Below are 18,997 nucleotides of genomic sequence, written 5' to 3'. Positions count from 1 at the left end.
AACAGTCAAAGAATTGGTTAAGGCAATTTTAGAGACAGAATGTGCAGCAGTCAGGAGAAACTAGATTGTGCCACAATAACAAAAAGTCCCCAGGTCTCCTTGGCTTGATGCCACCTAAATTTATTTCTCAATCACAAAGTCCACTGTGGGGGCCTGGTAACTCCCTAAGGAGATTGTGCTCACGTGGTGACTCAAGGTCAAAGCCGATGGAGGCTTTACCATCATGTGGCTGCAATTTCTTGAACTTGTGACTCTCTCAGTTTATCAGGTGAGGTAGGGAAGCCTGGAGAATTATGTACATCTGAGCACCTCACTGCCTCAGCGCATAAGCGACACATTTTTCAGGATTAATCACAGTCCTGCCCAGCTGCCAGAGAGGCTGGAAAGTGCACTCCTTTCTCATGGGTGGGAGTGAGAACTACGAGTCTCTACCAAATATGGGCTGGGAAGGTTAAGCGACTGGTCCAGGAGAAAACAATCTCCAGGGAGAAATACATCTGGGAATAGGAAGACAGAACAGCCAAGGGAACAGAACCGAACGGATAAGAGGTATTGTCAGATCATATGTTCGGCTCTGATGAATAAAGCCTGTAATGTGCCTGGGGGTCTACTATTTTGTAGAAATAAGAGATGATATTATTCACCTCTTCAATGATAAGAGAAATAGAAATAATCACCATATTTACAGGTATAATTCTCCTCTGCTTATGCATTTTAATATAAAATATATGTATTTTATTTTTTAAGACAATTTTTTATTAAATGATAGTTGCTGTATATACAGCATTATACAAGTTACAGGTGTACAATAGTGATTCACAATTTTTAAAAGTTATACTTCATTATAGTCATTATAAAATGCCGGCTGTATTCCCTGAGTTGTACAATATATCTCTGTAGCTTACTTTATACCTAATAGTTTGTACTGCTCACCCCTCAACCTCTGCCCCTCCTCCCTTCCCTCTCCACACTGGTAACCACTAATTTACTCTCTATATCTGTGAGTCTACTTCTTTGTTGTTATATTCACTAGTTTGCCATTTATTTTTTAGATTCCACATGTAAGTGAGATCATACAGTATTTGTCTTTCTCTGACTTATTTCACTTAGCATAATGCCCTCCAAGGTCACCCAGGTTGCTGCTAAATCCTCTGCTTATACCTTAATTCAGGTCAACACAGATCTGGTGGACTCTTACAATGTGTAAGAAAAATTTCCACACTCTAAGCACATTCATTCTAAAATATAAAAATAATTTTATTTTTTTGTCCATGGGAAGTCCATGGGAAGACTCCATATATCTTCATCAGAAATATTTGCGAGTCTCAGCTCCACTTATAAAGAAACCAGAGGAACAGTGTTTCCAGGATGTACCACATTTTGGATTTAACGCTTCACCTATGCTTTAGGATTCCCACTGCTTCTACATGGGAGGGAGGGAATGAGGACGAGCAGGAACATCTTCCAGAAAGTGCAGCCACAGGAGCACAGACTGACAAATACCTTCTCTCTCCTTAACTGACAGGCACTGGCTTCAAGGAGTGAGTCTCTCTGAGGATTAGGAAGAATGAGAACTTCTACATCACTTATTGAACCTACATAACCCAAACACAGATACTAGCACACTATTTCTGAACATCAATTTAGACTGTACAAAGGCACTAGAAGGAGCTTCCCTGGTGACTCAGATGGTAAAGATTCCGCCTGCAGTGCAGGAGACACAGTTTCGATCCCTGGGATGGGAAGATCCCCTGGAGATGGGAATGGCTACCCACTCCAGTATTTTTATCTGGAGAATCCCACGGACAGAGGAGTCTGGCGGGCTATAGCCCATAGGGGTGCAAAGATTCAGACATGACTGAACGACTAACACTTAAGCCCTATAACATCATTCTTTCATTTCACCTCTGTAACAGTCCTGTGAAATAAGAACTATTGTCTCCATGTAATGGAGGAGAAAACCCAGAGAAGTTTGGGGCTCGTATTTCTAGTTCGGGGCAAAGCCAGGCCTGCGATACAGTCCTCTTGACTCCAGGTGTTCCTTTCACTGCCCGGTAGATTTATCTCTCTGCCAAAAAAGAATTTCTTGGCTATTATGAATGTTTAAAAAACTAAAGGAAAATATGTAATAACGGTAAAGAAGTGTTTATGATGTCAGGGTGAATGACAGAGTAGACCTGTCTATGTGATTCCAGTTCTGTGAAAAGATGCACAGCAGCTATGCCAAAATCCTCTCCGGGCACTGCGAGCACAGTGGGACTTGCTGAACCCTTTCGAAAGGGCAGGTTAGACGCTTGGGGCTTCTTGGTTCATATTTTCTAGGGCCCCTTCCTTTCTCTCCATCTCCCTCCCCTAGAACAAACCTTAAACCTCAACAGCTCTGAGAGATCCACTGTTAAGTCAAAAACGCAACACACAAACCACAAGGAGGGAAGTTCAGTCCTCAGCTTGAGTCTGTCTGTGCTAACAGGCCCAGGTGGACCCACTCAAGCGAAGACTCTCCCTGGAGCAAACTGGCGTTTGGAACCCTGGGACAGAAGCCTCCATGGAGACAGTGATGCAGAGGAAAGGTCTCTGTTCTCATCTCCGAATGGGAGACCATAGGAGGGCAAGGGAGGCATGGCAGCTGGGTTCCCTATCTAGATCTTGGGGGTTTTCAAAAGCCAAATTCACCCAAACCACATCTGCTGCTTTCAAAATGACTCCAGAATACTTTCTGCACAAAAGCCACTTTGGTGTTTGGAGGCAGTGAATTTAAAGAAGTGAAAGTGTTACAGCGACAAGAAGGCAACTGACCTGGCAGAGACAGAGTCATGTCCACGGTGTATGGACTAGGAGGAATATCAAACCAAGTGTGTGTCTACGAACAGTTTTAGACAATTAACCTACAATTTCCTATCTCACAAGGAAATTCTGAACCAGATGGAATGGATCAATCTCATGTGGATCCTGATTCAAACCCTCATTTATGAGATGACTGGGGAAATCTGAACACTGATTGAACAGTTAATGATATTAACGGTAACATTTTTTACGGCGATAATGGTATTGTGGCCCTGTTTTTTTTAAGAGTCCTTATTCTTTAGAGTTACTAAATATGACATACGGCAGTATTTACAGGGAAAATGAAATGATGTCTGGAATTTACTTTAATACAGTCCTGAGGTGGGGGCAGAGGAGGAGTTAGGCACATAGAAGTAAGTTGGCTAAGAGTTAGCAACTGTTGGGAATTCCCTGGCAGTTCAGTGGTTAGGATTTCACACTCTCACTGCTAAGGGCCCAGGTTCAATCCCTTGTCAGGGAACTAAGATTCCAAAGCCTAAGATCGTGTAAAGCTGAGTGGCATGGCCAAAAAAAAAAAAAAGAAAACAAAATACGTAATTGTTGAAGCACAGGTGATGGGTACATGAGGAATCTACTTTGGGCTATGTTTAAACTATTCTAAAAGATAATCTCAAAAATAAAAGTCTACAGGGTTTTTAGTGTAGCTATAGCTTTTGTTTCACTAGCCTCTCTTCCTCTTTTCTAGTAATTGCACCTCCCACTTTGCTTTGAGAAACTGCCCCTCTTCTGGGTCTCACTGGTTCCCTGGGGGACCAACAGCCACCAGCTACAGGAGTGACACCAAAGGCCCCATCCAACTTGGCCCTATCAGAGCCCCGTGGGGCCTCATGTGTGGGTCCCATGAGACAGAAGTTCTGTCTTTTCTCTGGGTTTTCTCACTAAGATCATTTAAACCTGGAGTTCCTAGCAACCATACGTGATCCTGAGGTGGGAGAGAATGAACCTGTCTGAGACACCCAGGGCCAAGAGAGTGGGGCTGAGACAGGTTGGAGGGGGGAGGAGGGGAAAGAGAATAAGAGATATGCAGACAGCTTTTCAATCCAAGGATCCAGTGTCCAATTCCACCTAATGTCCACTTAGGGCATTCCAATGTCCTAAGTTGTGGCTGAGCGCCAAAGAATTGATGCTTTCAAACTGTGGTGCTGGAGAAGACTCTTGAGAGTCCCTTGGACTGCAAGGAGATCAAACCAGTCAATCCTGAAGGAAATCAGTCCTGAATATTCATTGGAAGGACTGATGCTGAAGCTGAAACTCCAATACTTTGGCCACCTAATGCGAACAGCCAACTCAGTGGGGAAAGACCCTGATGCTGAGAAAGACTGAAGGCAAAAGGAGAAGGGGGTGGCAGGGGATGAGATGATGGTTAGATAGCATCACCAACTCAGTGGACATGAGTTTGAACAAACTCTGGGAGATAGTGAAGGACAAGGAAGCCTGGTGTGCTGCAGTCCGTGGGGTCACTAAGAGTTGGACATGACTTAGAGACTGAACCAAAAAGTTGTGGGAGTCACTGAATTCTCCCATAAGGGCTTTAAATGCCAGAGGTTTACTCTAGCCTGGGTCTCTTACCAGAACTCCAGACTCAAATAACCTTGCAGATGTGACTAACTTCAGGATCTTGAGAAGGGAAGATTATCCTGAATAATCTGGGGGAGCCCAGCATAATCATAAATCTCCTTATAAGAAGGAAGGCATGAGGATCTGAGAAAGGACAATGAAGCAAAGGTTGGAGTGGCGCACTTGGCAGATGGAGGAAGGGGCCACAAGTCAAGGAATGCAGGCAGCCTCTAGAGTTGCCAGGAAACAAAGTCTACCCTAGACTCTCCACAAGAAACAGACCTTAATTTTAGGACTTCTGATCTTCAAAACTATGCAATAATAAATATGCGTTGTTTTGCTACTGAGTCGCTCAGTCATGTCTGACTCTTTGCCATCCCAAGGACTGTAGCTCACCAGGCTTCTCTGTCCATGGGATTTTTCAGGCAAGAATACTGGAGTGGGTTGCCATTTCCTTCTCCAGGGGATCTTCCCAACCCAGGGATTGAGCTCACATCTCCTGTGTCTCCAGCATTGCAAGCAGATTCTTTACCCACTGAGCCATTGGGGAAGCCACACATGTGTTGTTTTAGCCTACTAAATTTGTGGTAATTCATGACAGCAAGAATAGGAAATGAATATACCAGTATCTGCTCACTATCTCCCCATGGAAGTCTAATAGGCATGTCAAGCTTGATATATCCGAACTGAACACCTGATCTTCATCCCAAGCCTGCTACACTCACAGCTTCCATGCTTTCCACCTAAAGCAACTCCATCTTTCCATTCACTGCTTAGGACAATGAGCCATCCTAGACCCTCCCACTCACCATATCCCCTCCACGGGAGTCATATTAACTCCCTGCTCCAAGGCTTTGTCCACACATCTCCTGTCTCCATAATGCTCACCCTGACCACCCTACTGCAGCAACCTGCTCCCACATCCACCTCCCTTGGGCACTCTCAAGTTTCTTTTTCCTGCTCTACTTTTCCCCTTTTCTAACACATTATAAAATGTACATAGCTATAAAGTTTATTCCTTATTTTCTGCATTTTCCTGCTACAACATAAGCTTCATGGGGGCTGAGAACTTGATCTTGATTTTATTCAGTGATATATTCCAAGTACCTAGAATACTGCTTGGCATATAGTAGGGGCTCATTTAATATGAGCAGAATGAGAGAATGAATACATGAAAGTTGATTTTTGTTCTAGACCAGCCACTTGCCATCAGAAAACTCCTCATACACCTCTATTGACTTGAGTTACCATTCTCACTAGAAGACTTTGCTAATGGTGACAGCTGTTTTATACCACCTACCTTTGGAGAAAGGGTGAGCATCTCTACTTGTGATCACTGTTCATGCATCTGGACAAAAATACCAATCGATACATTTCCCATTATACTTCCCCCATATAAGGACTTGCATTTTGCTGGGGTTGCAGTTGTTATTTTTAGAGCCTGTTACTGTTTGTGACTTTGCCATTTAGTTTCTGCCAAAGCCTATGCTTCTGCTCAGCAACCCTTCTGAGAACTGCCATTTGATCATATACCAGGCACCTTCTCGGGGCATCTCACCTCTACGTGATCCAAAACACCACCACGGTTCTCGTGATCAGCTCTGATGTGCCTCCTTGCATCCAGCACAATTCACCTCTTCTTCTCTAACTCTGTCATGAAGGGGAATTTTACACTTCCCACTCTAGTGAGTTCCCATAAATGTGCATGAGTTAAAATCCAAACAAAAGATTTATCTGGCATAACAGAGGATTCTAATCCCAGGAAAATAAAAATATAACCAACAATCACGTTATAACTGTTTACTTGGTTTTCACTCTTGAAGATTACTTGGATATATATAATATTAAAACATAGATTTAAAAACTAAAATTAACCAAGGAAATTAATTTTCTAAGGCATTTCAATACCCCAAGTTTGAGTGATCTCAGCTTACTTGCAATAACATCTCAGAGAAGTAGTTCCATTTAATGTTGGGGAAATGTACTTGCTGCTGATATAGCAGAAGAATAAGAGAATACGATGTGGACTTTGCTGCAATCCTACTGACTTCCCTAAAAATAGTGTCGAGAAAGAGCACAGGTTTTCTTTTCTTGATAAAGAGTCTGTAGTGAGTCATATCACATTTAAGCGGTCTACATAATTTTGAACTATTTTGCATTTGTGTCTTTGGAGAATTTTCTTGCAAACTCTTCCATTTATTTCTTCCCTATTCATTGCCTTTGCTTTAATTGTGGTAAAATATACATAACATAAAATTTACCACTTTCATATATATAATTCAGTGGCTTTAAATACATTGTTGCTGTTGTTTAGTTACTAAGTCATGTCTGACTCTTTTTAGACTCCAGGGGCTGTAGCCCTCCAGGTTCCTCTGCCTCTGTCCATGGGATTTCCCAAGCAAGAATAGGAGAGTGGATTGACATTTCCTTCTCCAGGGGATCTTCCTGATGCAGGGGTTGAATCCGTGTCTCCTGCATTAGCGGGTGGGTTCTTTACCACTGAGCCACCAGGGAAGCTCGGCATTAAGTATATCCCCCACTATTTCCAGAACTTTTCATCATCTCAAACAGAAACTCCAACCCCTAACAACATAAAATCTACTTTCTGTCACTGAATGTGCCTCTTCTAGACATCTCATGGAAATGGAATCACATATTTATTCTTCTGTGTCTGGTTTATTTCACTTACCATAACATTTTAAAGGTTCATTCATGTTGTAGTTATGTATCAGAATTTTATTCCTTTCCATGGATGAGTAATATTCCATTGCATGTGTCCATCACATTTTGTGTATCCAGGTACTCACTGCCTTTTAAAAAGATTGTGGGGGGTCTGTTTTTAACATTTTGAATGCTTTTAATTTTTTTTCTTTCAAAACCAGATATTGTGACATGAAGATGGGATAAGCAAATTTCAAGAGAGGACCATGATCCTTGAAAACTCAGTCACACTGAAGAGACAGCTGAACAAACAGATTAATGCTGCACAGTGCAGAAACATCGTGATGAGGCTATGAGACCACAGGTGGGGGGAGCAAGCAACGCTGGCCAGAGATGCTAATTAAGTGTCCAGTGAGGCAACAGAACCTGACCAGGGTTTTGAACGATGCGTGGTAGCTCTGCCTCAGAAGAAGAGGAAACAGGAGGCCCTCAAAGCACAGAGAACCACACACGTCAAGACATGGGGTGAAAAGAGAGGGCACGTTTGGAGAACAGGACATAAGTGAGAGACCAGGCTCCATACCTCAGAGACAGCAAAGGAAGAGAAACGTGCTCCCGCCCGAACCTCAGCCAGTGGTAGTCCTGAGGGTGGTGAACACCAGGAGCATCGCTTTTCTTCAGACGTCACGAGCCAGTGGGTAAGGATGAGATCCATGAGTGGGAACAGAGCAGCCCTCTCCAGCTCACCCCCCACTACTGATGCAGGGCTTCTGGTCCCCAGAACAGCTGTCTCATGAATCTAGCAGTCTCCATTTCTTGCTCTTCCACTCCCCTCAGATGTCCTGCCTTCAGGGTGACAAGGTGTCTCACTGCTACCCCTGTGCTAGAGGCCCACAAAGCTGCACCCCCATATACCATCCTGTGTGGGGCATGCTGAGTGCTGGGCCATCCAGGGGGCTGTGTGAGACCCCTGCCCTCTGGGCCCACAACACCCCCACAGGGGCCCACAGCACCCCATGTGAATCCAGCCCATTTTAGCCTCACAGCTCCTTTCTCCAAAAAGCTAAGACCTCAACCTTGGGGCCTGATGCGTGCCCACCACAAAATGACTTCCTGAAAGTTCTTCTCCATCAACCTCCCTCATTGAGTTATTCATTCAACTCATATGATGAAGGGGGAGGACCGCTTCCTGAGGAGCATGGGGCAGGCTGTTAGTGTCTGGCTGGGAAGGTTGGGGGTGGAACCAGCCCCAGGTGCTCAGGTGAGATGTGCCCAGGCCCTCCTGGGCAGGCACGCTGAGAACAGAAACCCTACATTCTTACCACCTGCCCCACCGAACTGACAACACATGGCCTTGTTTGAGGTGCACGATTCTGTCTTTGCCTGGAACCTTCACAAAAACCATGAGTAGTTGAGAGCAACTCCTCACTCTATTTACATGAGTAGTCTATAAATGTCACTTTCTCAGAATTACAGAATGAATCTCAGAAGAGTTATGAAACTCCTTTTAAACAGTACCCAGTAATAAAAAAAAAAGACATGCTACAAACTAATAAGGTTTCGTGTTCAAATTAGATAAAAATATTTTACATTCATTTTTACTTCCATATGTAATAAAAGCAATAGTTTGTAAATAACAGAAGGACAACTTCTGGTGAGTCATTTTCCTTAAGGACACCTCCTTCCTTCCTATCTGGTCTGTGTCTGACTTGAGGTCGCCCAGTCCTTGTCAGTGAGGCCCCCTTGTGGAGAAGTGGGCATGAAAAAGCAGGGATTACAGCTGTGTAGCATCCTGGACATCCAAGAACATTCTGCAGTGCTGGAGGGCCTGAGGGTCTTCACACCCACTGAACTCAGAGGAGTCTGCAAGCACCATGTGGATGCCCTGGTTGAACAGCACTGAACAGGCCCCCATGACTGATGAGCCACAGAGTCCCTAAGCGCTAAGATTGCTATCACGTAGATGGGGAACTTGCTGGAAGATGGAAACCTCCTGAGAGGCACACACATCATGCCAAGGTCAGAAGGAGGTCAGTCCTGCTGCAGCTCCCGCCTCTCTCCAGTCCTGGCCTGTGTCTGGGGTGTGCTGGGCTTGGGCCAGGTCGGCTGCCAGCTGAGCCTAACTGGTCCAAGACTGATGAACCCATGCTGGCGGCCAGGTTCAGGAATCTGGCCAGATCATCACTTAAAACTCCGCAGAGTTCTGACTGTCCTAAGCTTGGAATTCCTACCAAATCTTGACATCCCTCATCCCTCTCCTCCCCACTCATCACACACACACACACACACACACACACACACACACACACAGACACACACACACACACACACACAGACACACACACAGACACACACACACACACACACACACCCCTGTGCTGTGTGTGCTTGGTCGCTCAGTCGTGTCCCCTACCTTGCGTTTTATATTTCTTATGGTCCTCAGCTTCCATCTTATCTGTGTACCCACACTGCTCCCCTTGCCTGGAACAACCTCCTCTCCCTCACTTAATTCTTTATGACTCAGCTCAGGACCCATCACCTCCTCTGGGGGGGTCTCTCCAGACAACCCCAGTCCCATCAGCCTCCCCATGGCAGCCCATACTGCAGTCATGGAACTGGACTCATCAGAGGTCTGTTTATGCCACAGAAATAAGCTCCGAGACACAGAGACTCAGGACATCTTATTTATACTTGTGCCTCTAGCACCTTCCCCACAGTAGAGTCTCAACCAGAGCTGATCAAATAAATAAATGGACAACTGGTAGAATCAAAGAAAGAGCTCAAGACAGGTAGCCTCAATTAATCAGATTAATCATTTTTAATTGGCTACTAGTCACATGATTTACAGAAAAATTAGCCTAATTTAAGATGCAAAATTTGCACTTCAGTTTCTTTTTTCTTTTTTTTTTTAAGATATGGGATCTTAGTTCCCCCACCAGGGATTGAACTGGTGTCCCCTGCAGTGGAAACACTGAAAGTGCAGAGTCTTAACTACTGGACCACAAGGGAACACCCTTGCTTTAGTTTCTAATCAGTTAATTGACTGATTAGATCAATCAGAACTGCAGGGCTCTTTTTATAGATAAAAATTCTGCAACATACTTTCCTCACAAATTTCTCTCCATAAGTAGAATTATTTAAGGGGTTGATTTTAATTTTTAAAACCCAATGAATTCTATTTTAATAAATAATATGATATAATATTTACTAAAAATATTTTAAAAATCAAATATTTTCTTCAGATAATTCCTACACACATAAGAATTCTACATTTGTAATATTTTCATAACAATTCTCAGAATCCCTGTTCTATTTTTTCTAACTACTGGAAAGTAACTGGTAACATTTGTCATATGGCAAAGAGAGGGGGGAGGAGGAATTATCTTACATACTCATGAATGAAATATATTCAATTCCTTCCTCCACTGTCTCTTCCTACTTCAGACCCAGGAAGAGTGAGGGGTGGGGGTGGGAGGGAGAGATGTCAGGATAGAGTTACCATCGATACACATAGTATTGCAAACTAATAAATTACCCATGAATCTTCCCCTTCTCCTTTTCTTCTGACATTTCCTCAGTAGGATCACTGATGATTTCCCAACAGGCTGGTCTCGCATTAGATCCAGAGGATGCTGACTCTGAATTCATAAGGGTCCAAGAGATGTGGGTGGAGCTGACCCAGTAGATCAGATGCAAATAAAAAGCAGATGCCTGCAAGGAGGATGTTTCAGCAGCCAAGACCCAAAGCGACCCCAAAGGAGCAGAGTACAAGGACGCTTGCTCTCTCAGCTACATATTACAGTGGGGGAGGGTCTTCACACCATTTTCAGGAAACCTTCACAGACCATTAAAGTTTAGGCCATTCCTTTTTTGGCCCAGCAACCCTCCAGTCCACCCCGTATGTGAGAGAAAGCCAAAGATGGGCTGAGAGGGGCTGCAAGATACTATAATCTGCCAAGCAGCCCTTTCTTTCATTGGTCTCTGTTACAGATCTCCCTGCCCCCGAATGAGGGGAGAGACACCTAACCCACATCCAGGCATTCCAGTTGCTCAGTCATTGGAGAGAAGTTTACGCACCCTTCAGTCACCTGGTCACCACTACTTGGTCTACGGTTTGCAATGAGGTCCTGGAATTTTCTTCAAAGGGCTAAAAAAATCCCTGCCTACTCAAAGACCAGCTAGGAAACAAATAGCCTACCCTAGATTATATAAGAAGATCTCTACTTTTGTGCAATATGAAAGTAGCCTCAGTCTACCTTGGAAATACACAATCCGCCTACACATCCTCTTAAACCTTCCTCTGCCCAGAATATTACTAAGAAAAAGATGATAAGAACAAGTAAAACAGTGAGCTTCCTGGTCTCTCCACCATGTGGCCCCCAAAGTGAAAATGAACATGAAAACATTTAACTTGGTCCTTATAATAGATCTGACAGTCAAGACTTGTGTTTTTAAAACCTTACTATTATTACATGTGAACTCGGAAACTGAACATTTCTAATACTGATAGAACATCGTTTATACCATAAAGGGAAGAAGTAGGTGAACAGGAGATTTGAACATGTTGGAGAAAAAACGGTGGATAACTTTTATTCTCCCTATAAAATTGTTATATGTAAATAGAAAGAGTCTTTCACATCTTGATTGTACAATGTTTCTCTTCATTCTCTTTAAGTCTATGGGTTCCTGATCCAGGGCACAAATAAAGACTTGGGACATGAGGTCACAAAGAAGATGCCCCTGAGGCAGTAGAGGAGATGGACCTACAGGAGGTATGGAGGGAGACAGCTGCCACTTGGGGGGTCTCCTGAAGCTGGAGAGGCTGGACTGGATGTGAGGGACCCTCTCCATCCTTTAAGTGTGTTTCTAGGAAGGAATGAGAAAAATAAAAGCAGTACCCAGGAAGGGTGCCTCTGGTAGCAATGTACAGACTATGCTAATGGACGGAAGATGGTTTCAGCTTGTTCCATGGATCGTTGGCTTGAACCTTACTTGTTCAAGAACATGGTTGCCTTATGTTTCTACTTACAAGGTATCACCTTTATGATTCTTTCAGAGTCCAGGCAAAAGAAATGACATGTTTCCAAGGCTAACAGGGGAGGGGAGGGGAGGAAGGGCAAGGCATTGGTGCCTCCAGTCCTAAGACAAGAGTATCAGGTGGACGAAGTGGCCAAGGTAAAGCAACTAGAATTTCTGAAGGCGATAGGGACAGAGTAAAGGGACAAAGCAAGTGATTGAATAATTAATCCCATAGGGAGATTGTAAGTAAAGAAAAATGTATGGGAGGCCCCTATAAGTTACAAATCAATCAAGAAAGCAGGTTTGCTTAACCACTAAGCCAAGCAGGCTTGCTTAGCAACAAAACCATGCAACAGAAGCATGAGACATGCCTCCAAATAATAAAATAATGGTAGCATGAGACCTATTTCCTGTCCAATGAGCCCAGTAAGTTAATGATTCCTAGGACACGCTCCTCTGCACACACTAAAAACAAAAATATAAGGAAAAGTTGACATTATACTACAATCTGAGATGATTTATCATTTTTAGCATATGTTACCACTTTTTTGCTCATTTTTATCATGCCATGACAGTCCTGATGACCACGTAGGGACAAGAAAACTCCCTGGCCTGACATGGAGAAGGAACTGATGATGGAAGCATGATGTCTAACACAAGAAGGAGGAAGAAGGTGGTCTTCTCCCCCACCCTACTTTTCCTTTGATTATAAAACTGTAGCTCACTAAGTGCTCGGGACATGGCATTCTCTTGCCTACCTGCTTGTAAGTCTCACAAGCATCCTAGTCTAATAAATCGCTTCTAATCTATCACTTTGGAGTAGGACATGGCAACCCACTCCAGTATTCTTGCCTGGAGAATCCCATGGATGAATAAGCCTGGCAGGCTGCATTGCAGTCCATGGGGTTGCTGGGAGTCAGACACGACTGAGCGACTAACACACACACACACACACACACACACACGCAGTTGTATGGAGAAGGAAATGGCAACCCACTCCAGGACTCTTGCCTGGAGAATCCTATGGATTGGGGAGCCTGGCAGGCTACAGTCTATGGGGTCGCAAAGAGTAGGACACAACTGAGCAACTAACACACACACATACACACAAACAATCTGTCACTTTGCATCTTTCTGAATTCTTTCTGCACTGAGACATGAAGAATTGGAGCTCCTCAGAGAACCCCTCTCCCCAGATGCATTTTTTCCAGTTTCAGAGGAGCTGGAGCAGGCCCTCATAGCCAGGTCAGTTATCAAACATCCAGACCCTGTGCAGTAAGAAGGAACTATCTCACTATCAGGTTGTGTCTCCCACTGCCCACCTGCCTCTAACACTTCCATACCCTTCTCTTTCCTCCTCCTCCAATCCCCAACCAAGATGCCCACTCCCACAGATGTGGCAGTGTAAATTATCTGATTATCTGGTGTGATGGCAGCAGTCTAGATTTGGAATCAGAAGATCTGGGTTTGAAGCCACTTGGCATTTACTGGCTGTATGACCCAAGGCTATCTCATACTTCTCTCATCTGTCACATGGGTTAAATGAGAGTCAAAGGGAGACTGAAATTATGAGAATCAAATATGTTAACAGTGAACTTCTCTGTAATACTACAGTTATGATGATGATCAAAGTAATTTACATGCTGACCAATGTGAATGACCATTAGATGGCCTTTCTCCTTCAGTTCAGTCACTCGGTCGTGTCCGACTCCTGGCAACCCCATGGACACTACAGCACGCCAGGCCCCCCTGTCCATCACCAACTCCCAGAGTTTACTCAAACTCATGTCCATTGAGTCAGTGATGCCATCCAACCATCTCATCCTCTGTTGTCCCCTTCTCCTCCCGCCTTCAATCTTTCCCAGCATCAGGGGCGTTTCCAGTGAGTCAGTTCTTCGCATCAGGTGGCCAAAGTACTGGAGTTGCAGCTTCAGCATCAGTCCTTCCAATGAGTATTTAGGACTGATTTCCTTTAGGATGGACTGGTTGGATCTCCTTGCAGTCCAAGGGACTCTCAAGAGTCTTCTCCAACACCACAGTTCAAAAGCATCAATTCTTCAGAGCTCAGCTTTCTTTATGGTCCAACTCTCACATCCATACATGACTACTGGAAAAACCATAGCTTTGACTAGATGGACCTTTGTTGGCAAAGTAATGTCATGTTTATCTTTAAAATGGAAAGTTTGTCAAATCAAATAAATCTTATTGGTGCACTCGGCTCAACCAATTCTGGCCCCCTTTAAGGGAGTCTGGGGCGAGTCAGCCCTTTCATTCTCACCTTATTTTTATTTCAAAGACAAATGTGGCTTCCAGGATGGAGGAAGACAAGCAAACATCATTTCCATCAGTTCTTGGCCCACTTCTTATACCTGGCACCTGGGCGCATTGAAACTGCCCAGACCAAAAGTCCATACTTAACGTTTTGAAATAAATAACTCTAAGGACTAAAGTCTGGGATGACCTGGGACTGGCTGATTGAGTACCTGGTGTCATAAAATTCTGTGTTGAACAATCACAAATCAAAGCTGGGGAATTGGTAATTATCTACAGAGAACAGAAACCTGCCTAAAGTCCTTGAAATCTGTTCCTTCATTTGTTTCTTACACATCTTGAGTTTTCACTGTCACTTCTACTACTAACTTTCATGTAACACTACAAATGGGGCTTCCCAGGTGGCTCAGTGGTAAAGAATCCACCTGCCAAGGAGACACAGGAGATATGGGTTTGATCCCTGGGTCAGGAAGATCCCCTGGAGGAGGAAATGGCAACCCACTCCAGTATTCTTGCCTGGGAAATCCCATGGACAGAAGAGCCTAGTGGGCTGCAATCTGTGGGGTCGAAAAGGGTCAGACATGAATAAGCATGCATGTGTGCAACACCGCAAATAGGTTAATTAGTAAAATATGTGGTTCCCTTCCTTCTTCCTTTTCTCCTTCCTTCCTTTTCCCCCCCTTTTTCCATGTTTTAATAATTGTGAACTATCAGCTTAAAACATCAGTTTAAAAAAACAACAATTTAAAAAAAGCCCGCTAAATGTCAAGTTTCCTAAATTCTTTTGTGCTTGTGATTATATTACATGACAAGAAACCATCTCGAGGTGATAATTAGATTTTATCTGTGAGTAATGGTGGCAAGATGGGAGTAGGTGGGAGTGTCAACATGTGACCAAAACAAGGCAATTCACATGATTAGTTTGGGAAAAAATTACTCAAACAGGTGGCTGGGGTTACTATCTGATCAAGGAAAATTCTGACCCTTCGATAAAGTGGTCAGACACTTTTATTTGTCCCTCTATGGCAGCTATGGCCAGAAATTTAGGAATGTAGATTATAGAAAGAAGAAAAGCAGAAGGTTAACTGATAAATGAAATGTACAGTATTTCTGTTGGTGATCATCATGGTAGAGAACAAGACAGACCAGAAAGATACCTCCCACTTCTTTTTTCCCACAAGTTTTCACAGATGGTTATATTAGCTGTTTCCAAACTTACACAAGAATCTGGGGCTGGAGGCAATGAAATTTAGCAGCAGTGCTGGTGTTAAAGTGATAAGGCTTTGGTTCCAAGTAACACCTCTCAATCTGTCCAACAACGACAATAGAAAACTTGCTTCAGGCAGGGTGGTGTCCCACATTTTTATTTGCCCCCAGAAAAATATCCTGAATTTCACAGCTGTTCACAGTAACCTGACCTGATTGTACATATCTTCTGTTTTCCCTCTGGTTAAATGAAGTTATGCAAAGGCGCAGACAAAAGCAAAGCAGGAAGCCTCCCACACTAGAAGTGGAAGATAAGAATCGCAGAAGCCGGAATGGCTTTTACTGAAGGGCATTTCAAAGCCAGTGGAGACATATATGGCATATTTATAAATCTTTCAAATGTGTGTATAAACACGTACCTTCACACATCAAGACTAGATCTGTTCCTGACCCACAGAAGGTATTGAGAACAAAGTGAAAGCAACCAAATCATAGAAAATACGTATGTCCAATTATGCAACAGATGAAGGAGTATTACCCGTAATTACCAAGAGCTAAGAGCTAAGAACGGAGAAGGCAATGGCACCCCACTCCAGTACTCTTGCCTGGAAAATCCCATGGACGGAGGAGCCTGATGGGCTACAGCCCATGGGGTCGCTAAGAGTCGGACACAACTGAAGCGACTTAGCAGCAGCAGCAGCAAGAGATAAGAAGTAACGTACTAGAAAAACAGGAGGAGGAAACATATAGGAAGATCACAGAGGGGAAAAAGTACAAATGACTAGTGATATAAAATATTTGCTAAGTACAGCAGTGATCATAGAAATGTAAAACTAAAGACCATCTATCCATCTTTCTGAACCAGGAAGAAGTAGAAAATACGAACAGACCAATCACAAGCACTGAAATTGAAACTGTGATTTAAAAACTCCCAATAAACAAAAGTCCAGGACCTGATAGCTTCACAGTCGAATTCTATCAGACATTTAGAGAAGAGCTAACACCTATCCTTTTGAAACTGTTCCTAAAAACCACAAAGGATGGAAAATTTCCAAACTCATTCTATGAGGCCACCATCACCCTGATACCAAAACCAGACAAAGATACCACAAAAAAAGAAAACTACAGACAATCTATCCATCTTAAACTAGCAAAAGCTAAAAAATGTTGATCGTTTTTGGTCCTGGGGAGGGTGTGGGGAAATGGGTGCTCCCACACTCTCCTGGGTGTGTACATTTGTACAAACTTCAGAAGAAAACATCGGAGAAGGCAATGGCAACCCACTCCAGTAATCTTGCCTGGGAAATCCCATGGACGGAGGAACCTGGTAGGCTACAGTCCATGGGGTCACGAAGAGTCGGACACGACTGAGCGACTTCACTTTCACTTTTCACTTTCATGCACTGGAGAAGGAAATGGCAACCCACTCCAGTATTTTTGCCTGGAGAATCCCAGGGATGGGAGCCTGGTGGGCTGCCGTCTATGGGGTCACACAGAGTCGGACACAACTGACGTGACTTAGCAGCAGCAGCAGAAGAAGAAGAAAATACAGTAGTGCCTATTAGATTTTACAGACTGAACACTGTTGATTTGGGTATATTCTCATGGAAATACACCCACATGTTCAGAAAGACATACACGTCCAAGGTTCACTGAACATTGTAAAATCAAACATGCAGCAGAAAATGCAATGTTTATCAACAGGGAAGTGCTTGTCCAAAATACAATAGAGCTAGACTGAAATTTTCTACAAACTTTAAAATGAGAGAAAGTTGTGTACATTGACACAAAAGAATGTTCAAGAAACTTTTGACTACAAGATGCAGTTTGCATAGATTATGCATACATAATCCCAAACTTGTGAAGAAGAAGAAAAAAAAAAGATTTCTATATATTCATGTGTATTTCCACAGTAGTAGTCTAAAAGGACACCAGCTGAAAATAGATGAGGTTATGTGAGAGAAACAACATTTCTTTCATTCATACCTGCATCAAGAATGTACTATGTATTTTAATGATGGAAAAAATATGAACTGATTTTACTGAAGCTGGAAAACTGTTGTTTTGGTAGTTCTTCAGTCTCAATGTGAATTGCTGGGGTTAGATGAGGACATTCTAAAGGTCATTGATTAGTTCAGCTGCTTTCACATAATCTTAACTTTAGAAGGACTTCCCTGATGGTTCAGTGGCTAAGACTCCAAGCTCCCAATATAGGGGGCCTGAGTTCAATCCCCAGTCAGAGAACTAGAGCCTATGTCCCACATGTCACAAGTTCATGTTGGAAGCAAAAGATCCTGAGTGCCGCAACTAACCCCCAGTGCAGCCAAATAAATAAATAAATATCCTTTAAAAACATTGACTTTAGAGGGCCCACTAATTTGCTAATTATTCTGTCGACTTAAAAATATTCATAACCTAAAAATTGAGAGTTATGTTTTATTCGGCAGGAATTTTTAGGACTTCAAGCCTGGAAGGCAGCATTTCAAGTGACCCAGAGAGAACTGTTCTGAGGAGGGGGGTTGGGGGCGGTGCAGAGGAGGGGGAAGCCGGGTTTTGCAGATGTCTTGCAACAAAGGGCAGGTATTCTGAACTCAAAAGATTATTGTCAATTAAAAGGAAAACCATGTATCGCAAGTTAAGGAATTTAGTGCTTTTCTACATATGGGCTTCTCTCATAGCTCAGTCAGTAACAAAGATTCCTGCAATGCAGAAGACCCAGGTTTGATTATTGGGTTGTGAAGATCCCCTGGGGAAGGAAATGGCAACCCACTCCAGTATTCATGCCCAGGAAATCCCATGGACAGAAGGAGCCTGGCAGGCTACAGTCCATGGAGTCGCAGAGTCGGACACAACTCAGCGATTAAACCATGTATGGGAAGATGCAACAGTCTGGGCTCACTGAAATCGTTCCTTTGATACGTACCTCAGCTCTCTGGGGCCAGTATCCTGATGTTTTCATATCATTAGTTTCCTCAGGGCTCACCTAGGAAGTGGCCACAGTCTGACGGCTGCTAGATGGCAGGTATTCTTTTTTTTCTGAGTTCCCTGAGGGTTCACCAACTCACCATCCCGTGAGGACTGCAATCACTGATGATTGTGGCATTCTTTGTTTACTAATATGGCAGGAAATATTACATTTCTCACTGCCCATTAACTAAGGGAGTGGAAAGGAAGAGACAGACATCCCAGCCCTGTCAGACCTGTGGTCTCACTCTTCATCGAATATTGGTACGAAGCAGCCGTCTCCCCAAGTCCGCTTTCCACATTTATTTCATCAGAGAATATGGCACCCCTCTGCCCAAGCCCCCCACTGACTTACCATCTCACTCAGAAAAACTGACATCAGTGAAAAACAGTCTATAGAAGCCCATGGCCTGCTATTGCTCTTCCTAACTCTCTCTATCCTTTGAGTCTCTTTTCTGTCCCTCAGACGCAGAAA

General features: G+C 43.5%; 1 protein-coding gene and 2 long non-coding RNA genes across 5 annotated transcripts in view; 1 reads left to right on the top strand and 2 right to left on the bottom strand.

Moving 5' to 3' along the window:
* PHACTR2 (phosphatase and actin regulator 2) overlaps positions 1–18,997 on the bottom strand; it is a 293,838-nt gene that overhangs the window by 259,377 nt on the left and 15,464 nt on the right. The gene's annotated exons all lie outside the window — the stretch shown is intronic.
* LOC145522037 (uncharacterized) lies at positions 1,256–17,686 on the bottom strand. Its single transcript, XR_014065859.1, has 2 exons — positions 15,456–17,686; positions 1,256–1,676 (listed from the first exon to the last, which is right to left on the bottom strand). It is a non-coding gene; the product is annotated as an uncharacterized LOC145522037 (long non-coding RNA).
* On the top strand, positions 2,583–8,612 carry LOC145522029 (uncharacterized). Its single transcript, XR_014065852.1, has 2 exons — positions 2,583–3,021; positions 7,284–8,612. It is a non-coding gene; the product is annotated as an uncharacterized LOC145522029 (long non-coding RNA).

This window comes from Giraffa tippelskirchi, chromosome 9 (genome assembly GCF_054371585.1).
Source record: "Giraffa tippelskirchi isolate mGirTip1 chromosome 9, T2T-mGirTip1v1.2.pri, whole genome shotgun sequence".
NCBI classification, from domain to species: Eukaryota; Metazoa; Chordata; class Mammalia; order Artiodactyla; family Giraffidae; genus Giraffa; species Giraffa tippelskirchi.
Note: the sequence above shows the minus strand (reverse complement) of the source record. Positions and strands in the feature narration are given on the sequence as shown.